General features: G+C 43.3%; 1 pseudogene; it reads right to left on the reverse strand.

The window, feature by feature from the left end:
* LOC121046209 overlaps nt 1-23642 on the reverse strand; it is a 44594-nt pseudogene extending 20952 nt beyond the window's left edge.
* Nucleotides 23643-25608: the final 1966 nt, after the last annotated feature.

A 25608-nucleotide genomic window follows, 5' to 3' on the forward strand; every position in this document is an offset into this window, starting at 1 on the left:
AAGCCTTATTGGGCTCGATTTGCTCGATTCGGGGCCGCCATATTGAGATGCAAGCGACGGAGGAACGTTGCTCCCCTGCTTCGGGGACGAACATTTCTCCCTTTCTAAAGGAACATAGGTTACAAGACCGTTCCTCCCCTAAGGGAGGACTATCCATACCCTTTTTTCTAAGAGTGTAGTATCACTAGGGTGTAAGAGTAACAAATATCTGGAAGGGGGCTCCCCGGTAGGTGTACACCACAGTTGCGTGTACTTACTTTGTGCAAGTACACAAAGTACAAAGGGCCGCTCATTTCAGTGCCCGCCGCCATTCGCTTCCAAGAGTTGCACGGGGCACGGTCCTCGAGAAGTGGCGCATTTGACGTTTGTAAGAAATATTTGTAATATAACAGGAAATATCCGGAAAATTTGGGACCAAAATAAGGAAACCTGTTTCAATAAAACAAGAACAAACTTACAAATTAAAAAAAAAAAAGAAAAAAACAGGGCTTATGTTATTTGTCAAGAACAAACGTTTTTGATAAATTAACAGTCTAGAGGTATTATCGGTTAAAAAAAAGTGTTATTACCTCAACAAGAAAACGTCGTTTCTTCTTAAATAAACACATAACAAAAAGTCCAGTTTTCTATAAAAGAACAGAGCTTTTGTTATTGTCCTCGAATATTCCCGCGTGTCTGTGTATTTCAAACTTAAATGGCGAGGTAAATATCAGCGACGCAGTTCGCTGGTATTTATCGCTATAATTATATTCTTGCAACCTGAAAATAAAAAAAAGATTTTCACACTTATTAGTACCAAAATGCGCTTTTTTAACAAAACTTTTTTACTGTTTTACATTTTTAAGAACACAAACTGTTTTTCTACTATACTCGATTTCACCTTCAGTCCGAGCTCAGCGGGCATCAGAAAGCCAGTCATTTTACAAAAAGGGAAAGAACCGAAAAATATTTTAACAAAAATTACGCAAACAGAGAAACAGACGAAAACATAATTTGAGGCAAAAGAGCGACCATGCTTTATCTTTTTTTTTTTTTTTTCAGTTATTTTTTACAGTGTGCCTGTAAAACAAACACAAGCGCATCAAGAGTTGGCAGCGCCATCTAGTTTGCAGGGAACTCACTACATTCTCCGCAAACCAGAGTTTCTCTCGATCGTCGACAGGTAGTAGCACGAGTCGTCCGTCGTCTACCGATCCGCAACACTATTTCAATAAACGGAACGCAGAGCGGTCTTGTTTACACCGCGCGATTGCCCGGCGCATATCCTGTCTGGTGCATGTGGCATTGAAGCTGGAATACCTAGCGAGACTGGGAGTTGAATACAGATTCCGAAGACGGGGACTTGAGCTGGGACGCTGGGCGCCATTAACTTCTCACGACTTTAGATCGTTCCGGTTTTTCTTCTTTCGCTATTGGCCTCGAGATCGACCTAGAGGTGGCGCTACAGGCGCGCTATCATCATCATCAAAGCGGGGATAGGAGAACGGCCGCCCCATAGGCTCTCCACGTTCGCGCGCGAGATGGCGTAGATTCTTGCGTTTATTTTGTCGCATACTATCGGTGGGAAAACAATTCTAGCGGAAAAGGATGCGGTACTGTTCGGTGCTCCAGTGAAGATCGAATCGTGTTGTCAGCGTGCGGCCTAAATTTATATGATCGCTTCTGTGGGTCCGTCGTCTGCTCTAGGCAGACGTTGGAAAGCATGGATCACCACGACTGATGCATATCTCCGGCTGAACGTGAATATTTATGTTAAATATTTGTTTCTCTTAAAATGGGTGTATCGATTCATCAACGTGGGAATTAAAAAAAAAACAATAAATTCCAACCCAGATGACATAATACTGGTACTGGTACTGTGGGCCGTGAAATTGCAGCTTCTATGCTTTTTTTTTTAACCTATAGCTTTTGCACTAATATAAATATTTAGAGTGAGGATAAGTTAGAGATGTATTGGAAATTTCCATGCTATATTTATTTAAATAAATAAAAAATATTGAGTTCCTCTGCCCTTTTACTGTGCCATAGTGTGGGTAAGTTTTTTGAACTCTGAGCAAATCTACTGCGTTGCGATGAGGAGTGTCTCTTCTAGTTAAGATCTGCGAACTGCACGGTTGGCAAGACAACTGAAAGAAGTGAAGCAAACGGTTCGAATGTATCTGCCGTGACTGTAAGAAGCGAGTGTAACCGAGCAACGCAGCAATGTTCCTGTTTTTAAATGCTTTTCTCGGTAGTGTGGGTTCACCCGCTTAAAGTTTCTTGGTGAGGGCCGCGGATGTCAAGAGGCTACTACTATAAATTTCTGGCTAAATAATCCTGTATTCAAACACAATAGACTCTGCAAACCCAACAAACGACGTGCACCACGACACAGACAGCATCGGCCGCAGTGATACTCTTTTACTGATGAGGGCTAGCGACCATCACGAGACTTTCCGATCACCCTCCGCCCTCACCTAACATATATCGGGACTGGGGAGTTCATCGATTAACTCTCAGATTATTCAAGTAATACTTCAATTGCTAGTTCTTTTTGCCGGTTGTTGCGAGTCTTGTGCTGGAGAAAGTCAACAAGAAGTAAAAAATAGCCGCTTTAATATTTTTGACGTCTTTATTTCTTTTCTGACACAGGCTTGCACGGTAAACCACTTCAGTGTGCTTGACATTTCACCGAGGGTGATTATACTGTTTCAATTTTAACTTAAAAAAAATTAATTTTTAAAGGCTTCCCGCGTTCATATTTATGTAGGACTCACAACGTAAAGTTTGGAATATGAATGCAATATGTCATTTATGACATAGTAAAACCAGTAAAAAATGTGTAGTTTTAACGTCTTTCACGCAATATGATCGGCGAAAAATCAACATACGGATTTATAGATTGATTAGTATATTAAAGGATAGCGATCAGTCGGGTTAATTTTCTAATCAAACCACAGACCCACTCAACATTCAATGCTTTATGAAAGCCACGGTTTGTGCGAGATAACAAAAATACGTGGGACCAGCGATTGTATACAAACAAGCACACTAAGATTATGGAAGCTTCTGACTTAATTATAATCGCTTTGCTGAATTTCTACGGATGGGAAACAATACAACACAACCTTTAGTAAGAAGAAACGGCAACAAAAACATAGTACATTTAATAAGGAATGTCAACCTCAGCCTGACACGGGCTTGCGTCGTCGAGATCCATGCTTCTGAGCGTGCGCCCGGAGCAGACGACGCACGGCGGTATCCCCGCTTTCGCGTGTTTCCAATTTCGGCCGCACGGTGGCGACACGGTTCGATCTCGAGGCGAATAAACACACTTTCGGCGAGCTGGCATCGAATGTATTTTGTGGTCTCTTTCTAAAATTGGTCTCGTTTTTCTTTTCTTTTAAGGGTTAACTCGTCGACAACACGGGAGGAAATCACGGGTCACTGCGTATCAAAATCCTGGCGGTTCGGTAGAAAGCCCGCCGTCTGATAGCCGAATGAATTAGAGATATGCGGTACGTACATAGGGAAGCAATGAAACGCCGTATCGTACGGCGAAAACGAGACATGCCAATCTATGACCTAAAAGTTAGGCCGGCGATTTTCACCCCTCCTCCCTCCCACTCCCCTAAACGTAAGGCTACCTTGCGTCATACTTGGGCAGTAATTCAAGTACAGTAATTGAATTACTGTAATTTAATTATTTTTCTTGGTAATTTGTAATTGCAATTAATTGCTTTCGGCAAAAAGGAATTTCAATTTAATTACTTTCTAGCATCAGTTATTGCACAATTTCAGGTACAATTACAATTACTTTTGCAAAACTTTGGGCGCCGACGGATCCTCTCTGAAAGCCTCAGCGCTCGCATAAGCGGCCTAGCTCTTAGTGAAACACTCGCACAGAGACACGCAATCACACACACGCGCAACATAACTAGCGTCGCATTGTTTGTTGTTTTGTTGCTAACACTGCGGGCTGAGAGGCTTTGGAGCCTACCTCAACGGCGCCGTGTTGTGCCGTCTGCTGTGCGATCCGAAAACGATAGCGTGAACATGCCAAAATATTGAAAGGAAACAAAATGGAGCTTCGGCTTTCAGCTGAGCTAGGGAATTTTAATTGTCTATAAAGTATCTTTTTTTGCCAGTTTTTTACGTCTTTCAGTACTGTCGCATATTTGTATCTTTGTATTATTTTCAAGTTTATTTCCTGCTGGTTTTACTTCGTATATTTTTCGCATAAGCGTTTTCGAAACTGACGTCGCACCTGTGAATATTGCCATCCATGATTCGGGAGCCTCGATTCGGTTCTTATATATTTGTGAGCCATAATATTTTTCAACTCAATGTAAATAATTTACAATACCATGATGTTTGTACGTGAATGTGTCGTATTAGCGCGTGTGAATATTAGTTATATACTAACACTTCTAGAATATTCATGTTGCTAAGGTTGAAGCCTGGGCCAGTTGGTGTGACATACTTGAAAGGTTAAAACAGCGCAGAAGACAACGGACAGGGTAAAGAAGGACACAAACAGAGCGCTGACTCGCAACTAAATTTTTATTGAACTCAACGGTGCAAATATACGCACAATTGAGAACAAAAAGAAGAAAATCAGCCTGAAAAACACCCAAAAACAAAAGCACAAAAACAAAGCATCGCCTCAAAAAAGATAAACCAAGCTAATCAAGTGGCCAGAAAATCAATCTCCTTCCTAGATAATGCAGCAGAAGGCCTGCTGACACACATGACACCCAATCTGTCTATTTCTAGACCCTCCAAAATTTTTCGTGTCAGCTGGTCCCGGTGGCGTTTTAAGACCTCGCACTTTTGGAACTGAGGCTGGCATCTGCAGTCACGGCAATGTATGCCGAGGTGACCGGAAACCGTCGAAGAGACGTTGTAAGCACGTTCATTAGCCTGTCGTCGAGACAGCGACCTGTCTGGCCAACATAACGCCTGCCGCAAGGCAGATGGAGAAAATACACAACTCCCTCAGCGCAGGTGACGTAGCGATTGCGGTGCTTCGTAGTGCAGGCCCTCACCTCCCCATCAGAGGGATTAACGGCTCGGCACAATCTAGAAAGCTTGTCGGGAGCGGTGAACAAAACATCCAATTCACATCTGCCTGCAATACGTTAGAGGTTGTTGGCCACGCCATGGATATGCGGAATGACGGCGAATTTTTTTCTTTCTTTCTCGTCCTTTTCTACTGCTGGCAGGGATATCGCTCGTCTCAGGCCAAGTTTTGGTTTCTTTGAGCAGTTACTCAGCAACAGCTGTCAACACGTGTGAGGGGAATCCTGCGACAGTGAGGCGTTCAGTTTGCTTATCGAAGCTAGGTTGAACATTGTGAAAGCAAGACCTTCGCAAAGCATGTATGTAGCATGTCTTCGCGATTGCACATTTTACAATTTTTGAATGGGCGGACTCAAAGGGCAGAAGAGGCTTGCCGGTCCGAGGTTCATTAGCCCAGCATACAAGGTCCGGGCACATTGTTAAAGTTAAATCCAAAAATCTTATACATCCGGCTACAGGTACTTCGTGAGTTAAAACAATTGCCTAAAGACAGAAAAGATGCCTAAAATATGAGTCATTAATGAATGAAAGGACAAGACGTCAGTTTCCAACAGGACTAAAAAATCGTCTACATAGCGGAAAACCCTTGCAACCTTGGTACCCTCAAGGTGTTCTAGAATGATGCGATCAATGCTTGCTATCAACGCCAGCGGGACCAGCTGACACGTGAAATTTTGGAGGCTCTAGAAATAGACAGATTGGGTGTCGTGTGTGTCAGCAGGCCTTCTGTTGCATTATCTAGGAAGGAGATTGATTTTCTGGCCACTTGATTAGCTTGGTTTATTTGAGGTGATGCTTCGTTTCTGTGCTTTTGCTTTTGGGTGCTTTTCAGGCTTCTTTTTGTTCTCAATTGTGCGTACATATTGCACCGTTGCGTTCAATAAAAATTTAGTTGCGAGCCAGCGCTCTGTCTGCGTCCTCCTTTATCCCGTCCGTTGTCTTATGCGCTGTTTTAACCTTTTAAGAATATTCATATATGACTAAGGGCCGGTTGCACCAACGCCGCTTATCTTAACCCAAAGCGGCGCTTTCCTAAGCCGGCTTAGCGCCCTAAACCGAGCTTAGGTAAGCACGGGTTTAAATTCCGGTTGCACCAACGTTAAGCCGGCTTTACAGACGCGCCCCTAGCTAAACGCTGGATTTGCGTAGGGAATCTAGGGACAAACAGAGCAAACTAGGGAACGCTCAGAGCGACGAATACGATTGGCGGAGAGGAATCACGTGATGTAAAAAAAAAAAAAAAAAAAAAACTGCCGTAGTAGTAGTCGTCGTCTGCTTTTCGCTGTATTTCTTCGGTGAGTAACAAATTAAAGGTCTCCAAATTCAATCATTTTTTCGTTTAACTTTCAATAACAGAAGTCAAAGCTTCAAATAAACACGAATGCTCTTTACATCTGTGATTGTGTGTTTAATATCGGTTGATAACAGGATATTTTGACAGTGGTAGTAGTTTTCGTGCTCACATTTTGAGGCGAAGGAGCCATCGGGGGCCCCAAATCTCACCGAACGCGAGAAGGACACTCTACTCGCTACATCGCTGAAGACAAAACATTATGGATATAAGTCGGCAGGTAAGATGACTACTAAAACCAAGTCAAGCCTGAGACCGATGAAGTTCAAAACAGTGACGAACTCGCCACGGCAGCTGCGAAAATGCCTGGAAATCGTCGAATAGAAGTCGTCGAGACGTCAGGTCACGAGACCTTGCATCGACGGTAGTCGTTGCTATCAGCAAGGTGACAGAACTGCGCTGTACCGTCGTTGAACATCCGCTGCAGCCTCAAACGGACTTCAGTTTCACACTGTCGAGTTCAGAAAAAAAAACAAAAAAAAACTCCCACTAGTACATCACATCGTGCCGATAAAAACGGTCGTCTCTTCGCACCACCTGCCCCAGCCTGCCCCGATACAGCAATGCACGAATCTAACATAGTAGTCGTTACGATTTGTCGTCGCCACGAATGAAAGATATAAAGCAAGATATTCCTGAAAAATCGCGATCACCAAAAAAGTTACGGAGGACACAACAAGGCGCAACTTTCAACTGAATTTTATTGAAAACGTGTTCCGGTATATAGTCTCAACCATCGTCACAATGACAACAAACCACAAAAGTAAAGGGAAAACACCATCACAGAGCACAACTCGGAAACAACAGTATCTCGTTCTCGGGAAACGAATGAAAGATATAAAGCAAAGTATATAAAAAAATGCGATCACCAAAAAAGTTACAGTTATTGAACGATACAGTTTTCTGAAGCCAAGATTCTACTCGCGAGATAAGGAAAATTCACTGAAGATTGTCTCAAAACTCAGAAAACGAAAGAAATTGAATTTTCGCTATTTTATTACTTAAAAGCGCCGCAATCTAATGCAAACGGCAGAGGTGTCGACAATCAGCTGATCGCCGAGATCATGTACTGCCACTATCCAACGCGCTGATCAGATTGAAGGATACGCGCTGCAAGTGTAAATAAACAAGGTGGTAAATAACAGTACGTTACAGCTATGCGAAAATCAATAAGTACATACGAATCAGCTCGTTGACAGAAGAACCAACGGGAATACAGACGTGAGCCCCACAGCTCCGTACGTATCTCGGTTAGGGCTAACACGCCCTGAGAGTGGAGAGCCGACTTGAAAACAGGGGTCGATAAACACTTCACGCGACAATATTTTGCATCCTTGTCACAACCGAAGGTCATTCTGTCGAAACTTTCACGCTGATGTAGCCTAAAACACTTTGCACAACCAATTTCGTCCACCGCGTCGACCGTGACAAACCAGCCGCCATGTTTTTAATCCAGGATTAAGAAACAACCAGAAGCAAAGCGCCCAATGTTGGGCGCTTAAGTTAAGCGTAGTTTAGTGCTAGGTTTAGCGATAAGCGAGTTTGGTGCAACCGAACGAAACCGAAACTAAGCTTAAGTTCCCGGCTAAGCTCCGCTTTGTGCTAAGCGACGTTGGTGCAACCGGCCCTAACTGTCGCATTTTTATTTGCCGGGCTAACAAAACCGGCCGTCAACCCAATTTTTTCTTTAGCGATCTGGCGTCTTCCAGCATACGAACAAATTTATTATCATTTATAAAAAAATATAAGTACGTAGTACTTCATTGCCTCAAACTGTCAAGTTCAGTCAAGAATTTAAGAAAATTCATTAAAAAAAAAGTAGTACAATACCTGACATTTCTGTAGCGATGCTTAAGCCTCCACAAACATTGGGGCAAGAAATAAACAAATACGTTGCATTCTATACAACTTGTTTAAAGTAATATGGTCTAAGTCGGGTCGCTCTCAGAAATAGGTAATTGCAAAGTACAGTGAAACCTCGTTATAACAAAGTTAAAGGAGCGGTCGTAATTATATCCTTATAACCATTAGTTTGTTATAGCCACTGTCCATTTCTTCCCACTATTAGTAAGCAAGGGGAATTATGATTGCTTTGTTATATCCATTAGTTTGTTATATCCCATTTTGTTATAACAATGTTTTACTGTAATTGCATTAGTTTTTTAAATTAATTTGTAATTGTAAGTAATTACATTTCACGAAGTAGTAATTGTAATTGTAGTTAATCTGCTTTTGAAGCAAAGTAATTGTAATTGCAATTAAATTACATTTTGAAAGCAATTTACCCATGTATGCCTTGCCTAAGCAACGCCGTCAACGTGTCTAGCAGCGTTCTTACAATGTGCGGTATGCTAGAACGCCGCATCACCAAGACGGACGGGTCTACCGCTTTGCGATGTCTCTCGTCGAGCTTTGGAGTGTTGGCCGCTTGACGACGGTGGAAGGTCCATATTCCTCCATGCGCGTGTGCACAGTTGCAGGTAGTATTCGATGTCTGTAAAATATCGAGCGATGTGATACCGAGTCATGAGCTGCGTGCAGCAAAGTCAAAAGCACAGGTGCGGGAGAGCGGCTTTCAGATTTGCTTTCCTTTCGCGAGCGGTCGCGAAAGGAAAGCACTTCTGAAGGCCGCGCTCTCGCGCCTATGCTATTGACTTTGCTGCATGCCACTCCAGAGATAGGGTAAGAAAAGTTTTAGTAGAGCGTACGCTGAGGATTGCGGTCCTTGCGAAGACGTGCTCAGTCCATGCTCAAAGCGACGGCACGAGCTCCCGCTAGCGACGCAGCACTTACCTACGATCTACTGACGCTGTCTGTTTACACAAAGGAAGAGGTGCATACCATCCTGTGCCTGCTCTAAGCACTTGCTGCAATAAAAGTGGTAAACGCATTATGTTTTAGGGGCGAAGCTCCTTAGGGGCTAGCCATGTCCGTATGTCCGTCCGCCACCGGGTACACGTGCTCCTGCTTGTGAGCTCACGTGCTCACGAGCACCCAACGCCGGACATCGGACGGACATACGGACATGGCTAGCCCCTAAGGAGCGTCGCCCCTAAAACAGACGTGTACAGCCCAGCACACGTGTGTTCGCGCGCCGCGGCCAGCGCCGGAGAGCCTCAAAGCTTTGTGTCTGGAACTGACCCGCAGCGCGAAAGCGAGAGTGCCCCAGTATTGTAAGTCACTGGCAGCGCGGCGTAGAGCCACGCCGCTGCACCAACGGAGCCCGGATGACAAATTAGGCTTAGCGACGAGTACAAAAGACCGCACACACGGTGACAGCCCCCGAGTACGGCAGCGAACGAGTTCACTCGTTTTCCAGTCGCCAGCTTTTTGGTATACAAGCGACGAGTACGGCACATATCGCACGCACGGCGGCGGCCGCCGAGTACGGCACCGTACGAGTTTACGGGTTTTCCAGTCGTTAGCTTTTGCGTACACGCACTAACTCTTGCGACATATGCTGGATAACAACCACGTATACAGAACTAAAACAAAATCAGCTTACCTCCTATCTTTAGACGGCTAGCGCAACAGGGATAGGTGCCGCTCGGCCTGCGAACTCGTTGAACGAGAACGTTCAAATTTGTTAATGTTTCCCCGCTAAATTGAGCGGGTAAACACGAATCGTTAGCTTACTGTAGATGCAAAACGCGCTACTTCGTCGTCCAGAATCCTTTTCCCTTCGAACGGCTGCGAAGCCGTTGCGCCCGTAGTACCCTACGCAGCATCTTTCAAAAACAGTTCGCGCAGCATCGCATCCGTTCGTTTGCGAGCGTCGGCGATTCATCGTGTGTTCAAAGTCGGAAGATGTGCTGTCCGTAATGTCTTTTATGTGTAACTCTTTCGTAAAAAAATTTGAAATTTAAAAACGGGAACCTAACAGTGTACACCTAATTCTAAATTTATTGGTAAAAAATATATATACATATCTATTTATCTAATTATTTTTGGACATCGTGCACAAAAAGATTGTCGCATTTATTTCTTAATTTAAAATTATAATGTGGGTTGTGCAGCGTAAAACATAGTATCTTCAAACTCGCATCGTTTTGGGTCACTTTCGAGCTGGACAGCTTCTTCGGAAGTTCAAAAGCTGGACTTCATAAAGCTGTATGTTCACTCGATATTTACAGCAGGGTAGACGCTACGCGTGTTTTGGGCCAATCATGTCTCTGGTTAGGGTCAGGTGACTACAGTCTAGAAGCTGGTGATAAAGCAAGACATGGCACCTGCCTGGAGCCCAAGGCCACACATAGCATAACACATAACATTCACTGCACTGTCAACCTTCGTTACAAGTGACCAATCCCCTCGTTGTGGCCCCATAAGATAAGCCTTTTGTTCGCACACACCCATTTTGGCCTCTCCTTCTCTCCTTTTCTCTCTCTCCCTAAGGTGAAAGCGTGTTAGAAGGTACGTGGTCGCGTACGGTTTGACGGAGGACGCATTAGCAGTTGGCTATCTCGGAATGCGTTTAGCCGGACCTAGATTGGCGTGTTAATTCGCCTTGCGTGGCTGCTACGGATGTCTGCTTCTTCTTCAAAGCTTCTTCGAAAAAGCCCAAGAATTTTTTTGTGATACGTTTAGTGTTCGGTTCTACAAATGACAGCTTGTGCTACATCGTGTTAAATCTTCCTTCTCGTTTTTGTGTTTGAGTGGTGGTTTTGCGTTGGCCGTGTCGACATCTCTCTCGGATTACACCTTTCAAGTCCCGTCTTGTCAACGTAAATGCGCTGCAACCTACTTCGCGACAATTGATCGTTTTCCTAAAGGTATTCTTCCAGATTACCTCTAGATTTAGGCCGTGTCTATCCCCTGGCAGCCGGAAGAATAATTGTGCGGAATGTTTCGGCACTGGTGCGACTACGCTACGAGCAGAAAGTTTCGATATGCCGACGACAAAGTTTTGACGTGTCACGAAAAAACAGCAACAACAAAGACTCTTAATTACGCGTTCTAAAATTTGACGAGCAGCTTTACGAGTCGCTTGTAGAAAGATTGTTACAATTTTGCAAAATACTGGTAAACAACGCTAGGTTACCGTCATAATCCAAACCCTGAGATGAGGATAAATCAAATAACGGACAACTCTCATTGACTCAGGCTTTATATTATGATGTTTCCTAACCGGCTTGCCTACATACTTTCGCTCCTTGCAAGGGTTACCGTCTCGCGGACGGCACAAACCGATCCCCTGACGGCGGCGTCTCGGCGAGCTTGCACACGGGGTCGCCGCCGACCGATCGCCGTCTGGCCGGGCTCGCGGCGCGACAATCGCCCGTACTAGGCCGGGAGACCCGAAGGTGCGCTCCAAGCGGGGAAACGGCGTTACGTAACCATAGGCACAGGGCATCTACTCCACGAATCGGCAAAAGCCGATGCAAAGGCGTGCGCGAACGTAAACAACGGTAGAAATGTGCAGTTGCTCGCCGCTATGAGATGCGTGCCCCAAACTCGGTCATCCGCGGACGTATCCCTCTCCTCCCGCTCGTACTTTCTCTAACTTGACGGACACTCTGTCACTCTGTCTCGCGGTTCATGCTGACGAAACGATCGTCGGGATACCGGGTAATTGCTACCGCCGAGCGCGGCACAGTTTACCATTGCTCTCGCCGTGGAGGGTCGAAGAGTCAACCACCAGCATGGTAGATACCGTTTTTTTTTTCGTTTTTTTTTATTCTTGCAGATTTGTTTTAAAAGAAGCCATGAAAGCTACACTTATGCGGTCTGTGCGAGTGAGTTATACGCCCAGGGGGACATTGTGTAAATTGCTAATCTTTGCGATAAGTCAGCTGATTATTTAAAATTTATTAATTAACTTTTAATTAGTGAAAATAGACATATGGCTTCTATTAGAAACTTGCTGAGCGTCGTGCAAAATCCCTAAACCAGCCATTTTTAGAAAGACTTTGAGCACGTGGGAAGCGCAGTACTGCGCTGAAGTTACCACTCGTGGACCAGGTACAAGGCTGGGGCTAGATAAGAGACGGAAAAATTGCGCGGCCGCCTTACCGAAACCGCTATCCTTGTACCTGCTCCACGAGTGGTAACTTTAGTGCGCTTCTCACGCGCTGAAAGACTTTTTGAAAATGACTGATTTAGGGATTTTGGACGACGCCCAGCAAGCTTCTTATTGGAACCGTATGTCTATTTTGACTTATTGAAAAGTTAATTAGTGAATTTTAATTATTTAGCCGAGTAATCGCAAAAATTAGCCCCCCACGTAATGTTCCCCCGGGCGTATAACTTACTCGCAGAAACCGCATAAGTGTAGCTTTCATGACTTATTTTAAGAACAAATCTGCAATAAAAAAAAAAAAAGCCTTGATGTGGGAGGCAGATATACCCCCATTTGGCAGACCCAGATATGGATATATAAAAAATTGGGCAGATCCGGCTAGATAAGGCATATATAAACTGATGTGCTTGATATGGCCAGATCTGCCTAATTTTTTATAGATCCATATTTTCCATATAAGTCCAGATCTGCCATTTTCGTAAGATCTGGCTCGCGGAAAGAACGTGCGCCACGTATTCTGGCCACTAAAGTCTTGGGTTCAGTATCCACGCTCCCTACGCTCTAGCTGAATTTAGTCAGAATATGCTCGCGTGCACGAGGATTCATTGTGACAGCTCGCGCACTAAATATAACTATCATAGCTACGAGCACACGCACATAGCTTTCTCCGATTCTAGTTTCTTCGGGCGTGGAGTATGATCGATTCTGAAATTCGGGTACTGTCTTCTTTCAGGTGTCTCACTGTTTTCTTTCCCGAGTGATCCGTTGTTGGAAGCAACCGAGAAATCGTTATAAAACGTCGGGAGTAAAACATAATAACACGCAATATACGCGGCTTTAAGGTGAAGCAGTTCAGTCAGGCTGGCTACCTCTCGAACGTTGCTAGTAGCCGCAGCTTCTTAATGCAACATGTTGTTCCAAGTACGCTGTAAACGACTTCATTTTTGCGAGGACCTGTTTTTCGCGGATTTTCGGGACTTCAGAAATATGCCGAAAAATAAATCACCCAAATAAATTACTATATGGTAAGGAATACTAAGCGCACAACTCCAAATCGCGAAATACTGTGTCCACTAAATATTGCCGAAACCCACACTTTAAAATCTGCGAAATATCAAAGCCGCGAAATACAGTTAACTGTGTAGGGTGCAACGCACCCACGGATCCATCTTTCACACAGAATCAAAGGGATGGCTCGAGGCGCGGTACACGTAGGTGCCTCGGACAGTTCGTGAAGAAACAAATACTCTGAAGCCCGCCATTAAAGGCACCCACGTCGTTCGTTGTCTCTTTCCATGTCCTCACTTTAACTACAGTGTTCTAGAGGATGTAGTGGCAAGAGCGGCGCCCGCTTACAATGGGCCGCGTGAAGACGGTCGACGTAGATGGCCACGAGTGGCGCTGGAGTTCCGTGCCCTAGGAGAATTTTTGGCAGATGGTAGATGTGCGATGAGCGAAGAAGACGACGAAGCTGAGGCGGCACGCTTCTCCCAACGTTACTAAACAACTCAGTTGGGAAACTGCCATAGAGACTGCTCTGAAAACGTGCCCCAATCTGTCCTCGAGCACCGAGCTAATGGCGAACACAACGCCGCCACTTCTCCCGCAACGGCCACTCAAGGAACTGCACGTGACGTCTATTTTGGCTTCAATCGGCCATTTTGGCGCCGAGACAGATACAGTGGAAGAGGTTACAGGGGTGCCACCCCCGTCTCCCCGGCGGACACGCCGCGTCTTACTACCGAAGTTAAAATGCACCTAGGTCGGGACGCGCTACCTGAAAGCCCCGCTGAGGCATGATTGTATAAAAACAATTTTAATTTTGCTGCAAAACGTTGCAAACTAAAGATGTTAAAAATATCACGCGCCCTTCATTTTGTACTAAACTCCAATAAATTTCATACAAAAACAGTCTTTTCCGTTTGTTTTTACACAAAACATGCTTTCTAGTTAAAAGCTCGAGGTGACCGCAGTACAGACAAATGATAAAGAGTGGCGCTGTTGTCGTATTTAGCTCGGTCTCGGTGGACGCCAGAGGCCCAGGTTTCGACGGCGAGTTTCCCAACGGAGTGTTTTAGTAACGTTCGCTTCTCCCGAACGTAGCACCGTAGCACTTTTCTTTGTGGTGTAGTGGTGGGTAGTCTTCCCCACCAGTCGCGCAGACTACAGTGGAAAAAAAAATCTTAACCGAGAAGGTAAACGCCTCGCCGAGACATCAGCGGTGTGCGAGAGACATTTTGAACCGCGCCTTATTCTTCGGGACTATGTACACATCGTCAATGGCGAAGAGGTTAGGATTGCATGCCGCAATATATTATGACTATTTTGTAGTCTTTTTGCGCAGTATGTTGCTGGATATCTGTCATGTGCTACTACCATTTTCGAGAAGTCATAAAGCAGTGAGTTGAGAATACTTTTTTTTTTTCATATGAGGGGTTGTTGAAGTTTTCGTGCATATTTTATTTTAATGCTTAATGTACTTCCAATCGAAATATTTTTTCTTCATAAACTGACTTGCACAAAAGACAATTTGCTATATGTTCGCTAGTTGCAGTGGCACCTTGGCCGTTCCCAAACGCGCTCGGCTTTGCACCTTACACAACGCTGGTCCCCGCATCAGCAACACGATGACAAAAAACAATGCACCAGTTTATTGTTCTTCTCACCATTAAAAAAGTGAGAGATTTATTGAGATTTATTTGTCTATTTTTCTTTGTTATATCAGTATCGCGTGGTTTCTTTCGCAGCTATTAAGCGTGCAGCCGAAGTGAGCGTCGCTGAATGACCTGTCAGTACTGGGAAAGGGGGGGGGGTCGATATTAATCAAATGATCTCCATCAAAAACACTCCAATAATGAAATAGAAGAAAGCACACACTCTAGACGCATTAGTGCAAAGGAAAACCTACAATTTTTCACTATAGCAATTATTCTGCATCGCGAAAAGCTCCAGTCGAACCACAGTAGTACACGCCGAGCAGCGCCGACGACGAAGCTGACGGGGGCCCGTTCCTAGGGCTCAGAACAGCAGCGCTACGGTGTCGTCTACATGCAAAATCTTCACGCGGCGGCCACCGTTCTTGCCACTACAACTTTCTAGAACACTGTACTGCAACTAACATGGTAGCACCTCACGGTCCCCCACATAATTGGTGACCCGATTAAGTACCATAAACAACGGCGAACCCAAGTATGAAACGGAAAACTAACTTACGTACTAGGTTTTCACTAAGCCCCTCATGAAAATGCGGATAAATTTACTGTCGATATAAACAAATGGTTCAACGAAAACAAAGATCATGATATAATTGTTGCTGGAGACGTAAAGCCACATAATAACAGTTTGAATGCGTTGGCAAATCGATACCTATATAACGTGGCACTATACTACTCGGAGACATTGATACAATATTTCGCACGGGAACAAATATCCGGGGGCGAATGGACGCAATCGCGTGTAGATCAGACACATATACGCACCAAGGAGGGAAAACCTGAGGGTCAAATTATTGCAGTAAAAGTAGCCGACCATTATTTTGTAGCAACAACTTTATCACATACATTTTTAAGGCTAAAAAAAAGAATTAAGTGAAGGTCATTTTATCAAAAGCAAAAAAAGTATATTATTATATTTAGGAAGTGTTGTGGAGTGAAATAGCTAGACAAAAAAGTCCAGAAAAACCATGTAATGATTTATATATACATTCATGAACATATATGAGAAATCAATCCAGAAGACCAACATAAAAAAGCGCCAGCAACAAAGTGAATGGATAACTAAGAAAATTTACGATTTAAAAATAAAAAAAATAAAACGAGCATGGCAGCTCTAAAACGCTTTCCTTTTAAGAAGAAATATAAAAACAACCATCGGGAAATTAGAAAGAAAGTGATATATTTCATGAGAAATACAAATATAAGTTATTATTGGACCAAGTTTTTCGAAACAAAGATTCGGCAGTGTTGATTATTGGTAAATCAGCTAATAGGACGCAAAAAAATCAATTGAAGCAACAATGAGAATTCCTTTGGCCCTAAATATGATATCGAAAAGATCGTCAACGATTTTAAAACAGAATATTTACAGTCTGTCGAAACTTTTTATAGTGGACCAACAGAACGACAACATAATGAACTAAAATCAGTGATTCATTATTTCTTCCAGATATGACTGAAAACAACCAAACGTATTTGATATTTATTTTATATTTGATATTTATTTATTTATTGCGTGCCCAAAAACACCATAATGGTTTTGACATTGGTGCACAGAAGTCAGATTCCTATGAAACATGCAAACATGGAAACCACAATAGTCATATTAGAACAGTCAGCATAATAAAACAGTCGTAACAAAGTACATAAAATACACATCAGGTGTTGAAGGTAAAATAAGGCATGAAAAAAAAATCGTGCTGGACAAGGAGGTTGCATGATGTCTGAATACGATAGATTGGTGACTCCTTTAATCGCATGTCGGGGTAGAACATGTCGCACTGTCGCGTGAATTTCGTTGGCACACGTAACTTTATGCTGTCCAAAAGGTCAGGTACGTCAATTACACCCTGGATAAGCTTTTGTAGAAAAGCCGCATCTCGGCAATGCCTTCGGTCATCCAAAGTGCTGAGATTCAAAATCTTAAGCAGAGAATGGTGGTCGAAGTAAAGTCTCCTGTGGAAGTATCGATCATAGACTATGCGAACCAAACGCCTTTGCACCGCTTCAATACGTCTAGATTCAGTCTCCGTTAAATGGTTCCACACGACAGAAGCGAATTCGAGCCTGGGCCTGACCAGAGCACAAAGTAAACGTAATATGGCCTCAGGTGCTTGGAAGTGCCGAGTCAAACGGGAAATCATACCAAGCATTTTGAACCCGGTACCACAAATAGTAGTTACATGAGAACTGAACGTCAGTTTGCAATCGACTAACACCCCGAGGTCCCTGATCATATCAGTTCGAGTAATAATACAGTTTCCCAACGTGTACTTAAAATGTAAGGGATTTTTACGTCTAGTTAGCGAGATGACTTTAGTTTTGTTTATATTCAAAGGCAAACCGTTGGATGAGCACCATTGCAAAATACTCGAAACATCAGACTGTAACGCATCACAATCTTTTTCAGAACAAATGCTTGAGAATAACTTAATGTCATCGGCAAATAAAAGCACTTTAGCAAACTTTACACACTTTAAAATATCATTTATAAATACCAGGAACAACAGTGGCCCCAACACTGACCCCTGGGGTACGCCTGAAGTTGGGAAAAACGGATTAGATAAAACAGTACCAACTCGAACAAAATTTTTCCTCGATGACAAGTAACTATAAACCCATTCACAAAGTTTAGGGGCGAAACCATATTGTTTCAATTTATGTACAAGCAAAGCATGGTCAACCTTGTCGAAAGCCTTTGTAAGATCGAAATATACCGAGTCAACCTGCCCTCGGTTTGAAACGACCGGGGCTGCGTTGTGTAGAAAAGTACAAAGGTTAGTTTCGACAGAGCGCCCTTTAATAAAACCATGATGTTGCAGCGTCAGATACTTAGATAAATGAGAGAAAAGACATTCTTGCATAATGGTTTCAAATACTTTAGCAAAACCACACAGTAGTGACACAGGACGGTAATTTGATACAATACCAGCATCACCAGCTTTATGAATGGGCACAACTATGGCTTCCTTCCATATTGCTGGAAACATACTGGTACGCAAAGATACATTAAAAATATGGGCTAAAATTGGCGCTAGAAGCCCACAGCATCCTTTAATAATAAATGGTGGAATGTCATCAGTGCCCACTGACGATTTCGGCTTGAGCTTTTTAATCGCCTTTTCAACGTCCCGTGTAGCAACACTGAACAGGGAGAGCGAGTCCCCATCACTGGGATCATTGATTAGATGTGACTTCACCGAATGTATGGGCGGTAAGTAGCAGCTGCTAAAAAACGAGGCAAACTCATCAGCGATGTCTTTTGGCGATGTAACATAATGAGTATCACCGTTACTAGAAGAGCGCAGAGATGAATGTTGTGAAAACGAATGCGGTTTGGTGATTACGTGTTTCCAGAAAGATTTGGGATCAGAATATAGACTATTTTCAACATGTCTTTCGTGGACGTATTTGTCACGTGCAAGCAATATTTTAGCTAGGGAACGAAAGTTGGAAAACTTTTGGTACCATACTTGTTTACACGTTCTCTTGTATAGACCATGAAAACGAGTCTTTTTACGCAGAGCAGTCTTCAATTCCCTCGAAAACCAGCTCGGAAATTTCCTCGGTTTGACGAGCCTTTTAGGCACATACTCTTCGATAGCTTCCTTCATTACCGAAGTCAATTTTTGTGCTGCAAAATCTGAGTCATTGGAATCATATAGCTCAGACCACGCGTGTGATTCTACATGCCTGTAAATGCTGAAGTAATCTCCCTTTTCGTAACAGTAAATGAATTTCGATAGTTCTCGCGATAAACATGGCAAGTAAAATTCGGCTTCAAAGGGCGGATGATAAGCATCGACCCTCACCAAGGTGTGTGACGAAGACGCTATCGCGCCAACAGGGAAGTTTGATAAAAGCAAGTCAAGTGTATTGCCAGAAGCATTCGTTAGATTATTGTGCTGTGAAAGACCATAAAAGTTGATAAGTGGCAAAAACCAAGAAGCTTTGCTCTCTGTCAGGTAATCACAACAATCAAGTCTGCCAAGGGCCCAGTCTACGTCTGGAAGGTTAAAATCTCCAAAAATTTGCACTTTGTATTCGCTAAAATTGATTAGACTTGTTAAAGTGCCGAAGTGTGAAATAAAAGTTGAGCATTCAAATTTAGGTGGGAAGTAATAGTTTCCGATGAGGTATTTACTACGGTCACGCAATAAAATTTCGAGCCATACGCACTCGTCACAAGTCTCAAGGTCTTGTCTACGGCACGATTTTAACTTGCTCGAGACTGCAATTAACACCCAATTAACGTAAATATGGAAAATACGTAAATGAGCGAAGCAGTTGGGTTTGATCAAATAAGGCCAAGGTATTCGTATGTTAAAACCGTACTGATTCAGATGTGCAATTGTATATTCTTTAGGGGTTTCATTCCTAGAAAATTTAGGACAGCTGTAGTATAGCCAATATACAAAAAATGAGAAAAACATACTTCTTAATTATAAACCAGTGTGTGTACTCTAGGTATTGAATTATATAATGGGAAATATATTAATTAAATACTTGGATGCTTTATCACGAAGCATAATGTAGTAATTGATACACAGTATGGGTTTAGAGAACATATAGGAACCAGTAATTTATTAAAGGACTTTTTTGATTACGTGCACGAAAACATAGACAGCGTGAAATATATAGTAGCCTTTTTATAGACTTCACTAGGGCTTTTGAAACGGTAAATCATTCTGTATTATTAGATAAATTACATAATTAAGGAACTCGGGGGAGGGCATATGATTTGCTTTAAAAAAATATCTCATCGATAGACACCAAGTGCAGCGACTAGGTTCCAAATATAGTAGAGAAATTAAAATCAACCACAGAGTACCACAAGGAATAGCACTCTGCCCATCACTTTTTAATTTATATGTTAACGAGATAACCCGGCCAGGTCAAACTAACAGATAAACTTTTTCAGTCTGCAGATGATACGGTAATTCTCTACGCTCGCAAAAATATGCAAGCGCTGTAGGGGAGGTTCAGGAAGATATTTTCCAATATTCGTCAATGGTAACGTGAAAATCAAATAATCATAAATTTTCCCAAATCCCAAGTAATGCGCTTCCGAGACCCAGGGAAAATATACAAACTGAAATAGCAATCAAAATGCACGAGAGTAACTGCAACAACTGTTTTAGCCAGCACTAGAACACTTCGAAACTGTAAAATACCTTAGAATGTGTATAGCTCATCATGTTAAATGAAAAATTAATGTAGAACAGGTATGCAAGAAACTGAGAGCGCTGACGACACATATGTTTCAAACTGAAGATATAGTTCCCAGTTCTGTACTTCGAAGGATTTAGGTATAACTTTTTAGGAAAATCGATATTGCAATTTGGAATAACTATTTGTAGGCACTGTACCAAATATCTGCATATAAAAATCGAAACTATACAAAAGAAGATATTAATAAAGCATGGACATGATAGCGAAAAAATGTTTCTAATAAGTATATGCAGGAAGATTTACGAGTGTTGTAGTTCAGTGATCAATTGAAGTATGACACAATAACAAAACCTTTTTTGAACTATAAACCTAAAATATAAACAGTTAAGGAAAGAACGTAACGCCCAGGCAGCATAAAAGTAGAACCATATATAAAAACCAAATATGGAGAGGCAACGAGAAAATACTACGTACCTAAACTTTTTAACGAACGGCCCTGAAGATATGACTCAATGTAAAAAGCCACGAAAAAAGAAAGAAAACGAATTAAAGAGTATATGAATAAGGAGAGAAAAAAAAGGTAACCAACAAGGCAACTAATTATAAAGAAAATCAGAATCAAACGGGGCACCCCTCCGACCATGTCTGTTATTATAGATCTTTTTTTTTTATTGTGATCTGTTCCACCTCGGACTGTAAATAAACCTTGAATTTACCCTTACGTTTATAGAATTTTGTGTTTGCTTTTGATTTAAACTCATAAAACAGAGTTCAACGTGTACATTATCAAAATGAAATTATTGGGCATGCCAAAGGAACAAATTTCATTTTAACATGAGTGTGTGCCTAGTGTACCTGCCGCGCCCCACGCACAAGCCTAATTGGTTTATGTGGCAGAGATTGTAAGATGTTAAAAACTGGAAATAAAATGTACGCATGTATGCATTATATATTCAGAAATACAGATATTGAATGGCCAGAAGAAATAAAATGAGCATTTACAGAAATTAACAAGCTGATGTGACGAGTGGCAAATGGAAATGAAGAAAATTGGAAGCGACCTTCAATTTCAAAGTCCCATAATGCTTGAAATGTATTATAGAGAATTGGTAAGGGAGTTGGTGTGTCATGTGATATGTATTTTCCGGCTAAATTTAGCGGGGAAACTGAATGGTTGTATAGGTCACGTGACGTCAATTTCCTGATAAATTTAGCAGGGAAACAGAACCGATGCTCTAGCCACAAGACGTGACTTCTCCCGCTAAATTTGGAGTGGAAACCGAGTTGACGTGTAAGTCACGTGCCGCCAATTTCCCCAAGGTGTATAGGTCGCGTGACGTGAGGTGACGTGACGCAACGAATGTTCTCCGCCAGATTTAGCGGGAAACTGAATTGGTGCATAGGTCACGTGACGTCAGTTTTTCCGCTGAATTTAGCGGGTAAACTGAACTGGTCTGTAAGTTCCGTGACATGAGGTCACGTGATATTAATTTTCTCGCTAAATTTAGCTGAGAAACCGAATTTGTGTATAGGTGTCGTGATATCAATTTCCCCGCTAAATTTAGCGGGAAATGCATGGATGGACGGACGTACAAACCGAATTGTGGGATTAGGGGGGGAGGGGGTGGGGAGGGGGGGCGGTTGTAGCGTTAAAAAGCATTTCATGCTTTAAAATTTCGAGGACACCAAAGCACTTCTTGTGAGTTGTGAACGCGCAAGCTTGAATGTCGTTCCCCCGCTCCCTTAGTTCGTCTGCGTTTCGTTTCGCTTCTGCCGAGGTTGCGGAGCGCGCCTGATGCGGGGTCCTGAAACAGTCAAGTTTACTGGACAAAATGAGCTTCCGCAGGAAATTTAAGAGTTTGAAACACCCTTCCACTACTCCAAGTTCATATTCTCGGGCGCTCTTATTTTGCTTCTTGCAAATGAGAGCCATTTGTGCTCAGTCCAGAAGGATGCCAGTAAGCACCTCTGCACCAGTGGCGAGTAGATTAAAGTTTCTCTAGGCACCTGCATGTGGATGCCTATAACTTAGATGAACAACACCAGGTGGTACTGGAGTGAAGCTACCAGGGTAAGCCAAGTAGGTGACAACCTCACGCTGACACGCTTCGAACAGTTGAAGCGCAACCTTCACTTTGTGAACAATGGCTTTCTCGGCCCAAGAGATGATCCTGATAGAGACCGGCTTGTGACGATCCGACCGCTGGTCGATGCTGCAAATGAACAGTTGTTGCTGATACCACTTGAAGAGCACTTGTCTTTTGATGAACAGATTATACCTTTCAAAAGCGCAAGTGCACTGAAGCAGTATTTTCCCCAGAAACCCAAGAAAGGGGTGTACAAAGCATTTGTTCTCTCAGGAATAAGCGCCTTCTCGTACAAGCTAGAGCTGTACACGGGATAGGAGAACTCTGCCCCAAGACTTGCAGGAGAGCCTGACTGTGGAGCAAAAGGGAACAGTGTTGTTCTTTTGTGCAGGTTAATCCCAAAGGGCGTCCACCACAATGTGTACTTTGATAACTACTTGAACTGTCCAACCCTTGAGGTGTACCTGGAAAAAGAAACCGTGCACTGTATCGGCATACAGTCCGGATAAACCGAGTATCGGGAGTCAGCATACCATCTGACAAGGAAATGAAAGAAAAAGGAAGGGGAAGATTTGAAGAGAAGGTAGCGACACTGTATGGCATTCAGCTGTCATGTACAAGGTGGCAAGACAACAAAGCCGTCAACTTGCTGTACAACTTTGTTGGCGTAGAGCCTGTCCTAACTGCGCCAAGTTGGATCAAAAAGAAAAGGAGAGGCCCGACATACCGTGTCCGTCGGTGATAGGCGCTTACAACAAGCAGTGGGAGGTGTGGATCTCTTAGACTCTCTGATCTCCCCCTACCGCACGCATCTCCGATCAAAAAAATGGCATTTTCGTATTTTTCTTTAGTAGCGTGAGCTACACTGGCCGAGGTTGAGCAGTTTCGCTTGGCTCGCATAATGAACCGTGCTCCGTGCTGTGCATGCGCGAGGAGCAGTGACGTCACACGGCGCACAGCTGCTGCGCCGGAGCCGCCGCCGCCGCGCCAGCCTCGCCGGTCTGCGCATTCCAGAGGAGTGACGTCATAGCCGCGGCAGACGCACTGGCGCCGCTGCGTGCTTGATGGCGCCTCTCATTTGTGCGCATAAGCTCACGCTACGTATATCCTGGCATAGCCGAGCTAATCCACCGCTATTTTTAATATTCTCGACTTGACGGCTCTAAATGCCTGGCCGCTGTGCAGGCGGAATGCTGAGACTGCTTCCGATCAACCAACACGAAAGCTCACCTTGCCATGTCACTCTGCAAAGCAGGAATAGAGCAACTGAAGAAAAGGAGAAGGCCCAGCAATGAGTTAGTGGAGCAATGCATCCAGCTGAAGAAAACAAGAGGTCCTTCAGCACCGCGTCCACCTTAAGATGTCAGCTAGGATAGATTAGGTATTATCATTGACAAATTAATCTGTGTTACAAACCTCACTGTTAGTATTTCTATGTTCAGATTGGCCACTGGGTGCTTTGGAGTGAGAAGCGACAAGGTTGCTAGTTTCTCGGATGCAAGGGCATTCGTATGAACTACTGCTGAACTACTTGAATTGACACAACTAATGAAAAAGATCACGTCTGCAAAAGAAGACCTGCTAGATGTATTCTTTACTGCCAAAACGCACAAGAGAGAGTGTCCTTTTCGTGCAATCGTCACGGAAAGAGGTTCTTGGCAGGGAGCGGTTTCACGTTTCCTTCTCCGTCAACTCTCCACTCTCCAACTTGATGATCCGTTCCTGGTACCCAATTCTGATGCCTTAATTCAATATCTAAAAACCAATGCTTCAACAGTACGTTATGGGCTCTCTCTCGACGTTGAAGATTTATTCTATTCCATCCCACATGCTGAAATCTTTGAAGCAGTAAGTGTATCTATTGAAGCAAATGGAGCAATAGCCTTCCAAAATAATTGTGGCCTACCGGTAGGATCATTTCTAGAGCTCTTAAGGTTCTACTTGTCATCCACTATAGTCACGTTTAATGGCAAGAACTGCGGTCAGAGAAAGGGAATATGCATAGGGTCATGCGTTGCCCCTGTGTTATGTGATATCTTCCTGTCCAAGTGCGACCGGGTTATTGCCGACAATCTTCCAAGCGGCCAAGTCACGCGTATTTTTAGATACGTCGACGACTACCTCGTACTTCTCTGTAATTGTTTGGAAAACAGCAACACCAAAGCAGTTCACGACCTCCACGCCACCTTTGTGAAGCATTCTCAAGGACTCAAATTTACACATGAACTTCCCACAAACAGCGTCCTTCAATTTTTAGACTTGCAAATGACCTTCCAGGACAACCATTTGTGCTGGATGTATTTACCAAGATCAAAGAAAAAGCTACTCCGATTCGACTCAGCTCATTCAAAACTCACCAAAAGAGGAATCGTGACCAATTGCTTAAGAGCGGCGTTAAACAAGTCGTGTCACCATTCAGCCGGAGAGAGCTTCGCCAACCAAATCCAGCCACTGCAAAGTTCGGGATACCCCGAGTCTATCTTGATGGATGTGGCAGAAAATATAATAATGCATGAAAAAATACAAGACCGAAGCAAAGAGAAGAGGAGCCGACCAGTCATAGTGCCGTAATTCCATTCCATATCACATAACTTGAAAAAGGTAGCCAACAGGTTTGATGTCAGGGTGGTGCTTTCTGCACCTGACAAGTTGAAAAGGCTGTGCCCGAAAATCAATTCCCAACACGACAAACAGGAACATTGCGATGTCAAGCATGTTAATAAGTTTGTGAACTGCCTTAGAGGCGTAGTATACGAGATTTTATTCTCGTGTGGGAAGGTGTACGTGGGTCAAACTGGCCGGTGTGTGAACATGAGATTGCGAGAGCATGCACTGTCTCTTAAGTCTTCACCGGCGGGACATCTTGCTCTACACGTACGAGATTGCAAGTGCACTCCTCAATTCCATCGAACAAAAATTCTAAAAAAGTTCAGAGATCAACGAACAAGAGAAATTTATGAGGCGCAAGTCATAGCAGGGTAATTTCAGATAAGATCGACCAAAGGGTGGCTGGTCGACATTTTTAAATCAACTGATGTTTTTATATGACGTTGTGTAGTGTCTGGTATAAACGAATCCACACTTAGTTTTGACCAGAAAAAAAATTTGGAGACAAGAAAAATCGTAAGGCAGGGAGAGGTGGACAGTTGCAATAATGCGCACTGATGGAGGGGGCAAGTTTGAAAGTGAATAATTAAAACAATA

Source organism: Ixodes scapularis, unplaced genomic scaffold, assembly GCF_016920785.2.
Source record: "Ixodes scapularis isolate PalLabHiFi unplaced genomic scaffold, ASM1692078v2 PGA_scaffold6__148_contigs__length_123643588, whole genome shotgun sequence".
Lineage (NCBI taxonomy): Eukaryota > Metazoa > Arthropoda > Arachnida > Ixodida > Ixodidae > Ixodes > Ixodes scapularis.